This window comes from Schistocerca serialis, chromosome 2 (genome assembly GCF_023864345.2).
Source record: "Schistocerca serialis cubense isolate TAMUIC-IGC-003099 chromosome 2, iqSchSeri2.2, whole genome shotgun sequence".
In the NCBI taxonomy this organism is placed as follows: Eukaryota; Metazoa; Arthropoda; class Insecta; order Orthoptera; family Acrididae; genus Schistocerca; species Schistocerca serialis.
Genome location: NC_064639.1, coordinates 971,799,448 through 971,803,174, shown reverse-complemented (window position 1 = coordinate 971,803,174; position 3,727 = coordinate 971,799,448). Strand labels below are relative to the sequence as shown.

At 48.0% G+C, this 3,727-nt stretch overlaps 1 non-coding gene across 1 annotated transcript; it reads right to left on the bottom strand.

The window, feature by feature from the left end:
• Nucleotides 1-843: 843 nt before the first annotated feature.
• Nucleotides 844-918, bottom strand: Trnas-cga (transfer RNA serine (anticodon CGA)). Its single transcript has one exon. It is a non-coding gene; the product is annotated as a tRNA-Ser (tRNA).
• Between the last annotated feature and the right edge of the window lie 2,809 nt (nt 919-3,727).

Here is a 3,727-nt window from a genome sequence, read left to right as displayed (position 1 = left end):
CTCACATCGCGCCAGGCTCCACCGCGGTCATCACAGACAGCGGACACCCGCACCAGTTCGCCTACCGCGAACTCGCGACATGCGACACGGAGCCAGTCCAGTGTTTTCCAAATTCGGTCACAACTATCTGACCACCACAACCAGCGGACGAGTAACCGGATGCAGCTCCACAGTACGGAGGACTGGTCTTAGCAGCTGTTGACTCCTCGAGTGTCCAGTCCGCTAGCAACAGGTGCGCGTGTGCGCCTCCCTCCGCTTGGCCGGTAACAGGTGTCTAGTCTAACCTGTTCGCGTGCTGCCCGGACCGCGACTGAGCCACTGTGCCGCCTCGTAGTGGCTGTGTATGAGCTCGGACAGTTTTCTGGGCCACGGTCGAGGCCGCCGGCCGTCGTGGAGACAGTTGGGAGGGGGGGGGGGGGGCAGTGCAAGGCGGGGCGTGTCCCCTGGACCTCCCAGACAGTGCGCGCTCCATCAGCGTACGTGCATATTAACGCGGCGCGACCCAGATAGCGCTGGACAATGCATGTGTGGGCGCCACGCGCCGCTGAGGGCGCCGGGTGGGACGCACCGGAAGCTGTCATTACGACTGCAAGTAGCTACGGTCGCTGCTACCCCGAAAATCCCACCTCCGTGGCCGCAGTCGCCGTTTTACGGTACCTTGCAACAACCGAGGCGAAAGTAACTGTTTCGAATCTAGCTAGCGGAAAAAAAATCTAACTATTGCCGACATGTTCTACATCTACATACATACTCCGCAGTCCACCATACCGTGCGTGGCGGAGGGTACCTCGTACCACAACAAGCATCTTCTTTCCCTGAAACTTCCTAGCAGATTAAAACGGTGTGCCGGACCGAGACTCGAACTCGGGACCTTTGCCTTTCGCGGGCAATTGCTCTACCAACTGAGCTACCCAAGCACGACTCACGACCCCTACTCATAGCTTTACTTCTGCCAGTACCTCCTCTCCTACCTTCCAAACTTTACAGAAGCGCTTCTGCGGATCTTGCAGAACTAGCACTCCTGAAAGAAAGGATATTGCTGAGACATGGCTTAGCCTTTCTTTCAGGAGTGCTAGTTCTGCAAGATTCGCAGAAGAGCTTCTGTAAAGTTTGGAAGGTAGGAGACGAGGTACTGGCAGAGGTAAAGCTGTGAGTACGGGTCGTGAATCGTGATTGGGTAGCTCAGTTGGTAGAGAACTTCACCGCGAAAGGCAAAGGTTCCGAGTGCGAGTCTCGGTCCGGCAGGAAGTTCCATATCAGCGCACACTCCGCTGCAGAGTGAAAATCTCATCTTCTCTCCCTGTTCCACTCCCAAACAGAACGTGAGGAAAATGACTGCCTATATGCCTCTGTACGAGCCCTAATCTCTCTCATCTTATCTTTGTGGTCTTTCTGCGAAATGTAAGTTGGCTGCAGTAAAGTTGTACTGCAGTCAGCCTCAAATGCTGGTTCTCTCAATTTCCTCAGTAGCGATTCACGAAAAGAACGCCTCCTTTCCTCTAGAGACTCCTACCCGAGTTCCTGAAGCATTTCCGTAACACTCGCGTGATGATCAAACCTATCAGTAACAAATCTAGCAGCCCGCCTCTGAATTGCTTCTATGTCCTCCCTCAATCCGACCTGATAGGGATCCCAAACACTCGAGCAATACTCAAGAATCGGTCGTATTAGTGTTTTATAAGCGGTCTCCTTTACAGATGAACCACATCTTCCCAAAATTCTACCAATGAACCGAAGACGACTATCCGCCTTCCCCACAACTGCTATTACACGCTTGTCCCACTTCATATCGCTCAGCATGTTACGCCCAGATATTTAATCGACGTGACTGTGTCAAGCGCTACACTACTAATGGAGTATTCAAACATTACACGATTCTTTTTCCTATTCATCTGCATTAATTTACATTTATCTATATTTAGGGTTAGCTGCCATTCTTTACACCAATCACAAATCCTGTCCAAGTCATCTTGTATCCTTCTACAGTCACTCAATGACGAAACCTTCCCCTACACCACAGCATCATCAGCAAACAGCCGCACATTGCTACCCATCCTATCCAAAAGATCATTTGTGTAGATAGAAAACAACAGCGGACCTACCACGCTTCCTTGGGGCACTCCAGATGTTACCCTCACCTCCGATGAACACTCACCATCGAGGACAACGTACTGGGTTCTATTTAGCAACTGCGTTCATATTTAAACATTTTATCGTCTATTTTTTTCTTATCACAAAACAGTGCCACTTGGTATTTTCTGTGATCTATCTAAGGCCTCTAAATGCACGACTCACAATTTTCTCCTACATGTATTGTGGTTCTGTGGACTTAATGGTATAGCCGAATCATGCATAATGTCTTAACCAGCGAAAAGAACCAGTATAAGCAGAGGAGATTCTTTTGACACCGCAGGTATCGCTTATGGGGCTACCCAAGGCGCAATCCTAGGTCCACTATTCTTCCCGTCACATGTAGACGACCATCCGCCCTGTATACAACGAGCAGAATTCGTTCTTTTTCCTCGTGGTGCTGGAAATCAATTTAAAATTTACCTACAACAACAGAAGAAATGGTAAATAATGCCCTTAAAAGTAATGCTGAGTCGTTTTCTGTGAATGATCTCACTCCCAATTTCACAAAGACTCAAAACATTCAGTTCTGTACATCTTGAGGCACTTCACCAAAAATGTTAACGCGTGGTGAGGAAATAAGAAGTAGGTTGGAAACCTTAAAAATTTTACGTATCCATATTGATGAGACTTTACACTATACGAAATTTATTAGCAGCTGCGAATATGGACAACCATCAGCTTATAGCGAGCGGGAAATCCGAGTTCGATCCAGGTCCAGGACAAATTTTCATTGTCGTCATTCCACCATACAGCTGATGGTTGTCCATATTCGCAGCTGCGAGTACATTCGTCTATTTCATAATTGCTGCAGTCGCCGCAGTGCTCTTTTGCATGTATGCTTGCATTGCACAGGACAGGATTTGTGATTGGTGTAAGGAATGGCAGCTAACTCTAAATATAGATAAATGTAAATTAATGCAGATGAATAGGAAAAAGAATCCTGTAATGTCTGAATACTCAATTAGTAGTGTAGCGCTTGACACAATCACGTCGATTAAATATTTGGGCGTAACATTGCAGAGCGATATGAAGTGGGACAAGCATGTAATGGCAGTTGTGGGGAAGGCGGATAGTCGTCTTCGGTTCATTGGTAGAATTTTGGGAAGATGTGGTTCATCTGTAAAGGAGACCGCTTATAAAACACTGATACGACCGATTCTTGAGTACTGCTCGAGCGTTTGGGATCCCTATCAGGTCGGATTGACGGAGGACATAGCAGTTCAGAGGCGGGCTGCTAGATTTGTTACTGGTAGGTTTGATCATCACGCGAGTGTTACGGAAGTGCTTCAGGAACTCGGGTGGGAGTCTCTACAGGAAAGGAGGCGTTCTTTTCGTGAATCGCTACTGAGGAAATTTAGAGAACCAGCATTTGAGGTTGATGCAGTATAATTTTACTGCTGCCAACTTACATTTCGCGGAAAGACCACAAAGATAAGATGAGAGATTAGGGCTCTTACAGAGGCATATAGGCAATCATTTTTCCCTCGTTCTGTTTGGGAGTGGAACAGGGAGAGAAGAGACTAGTTGTGGTACGAGGTACCCTCCGCCACGCACCGTATGGTGGATTGCGGAGTATGTATGTAGATGCAGATGT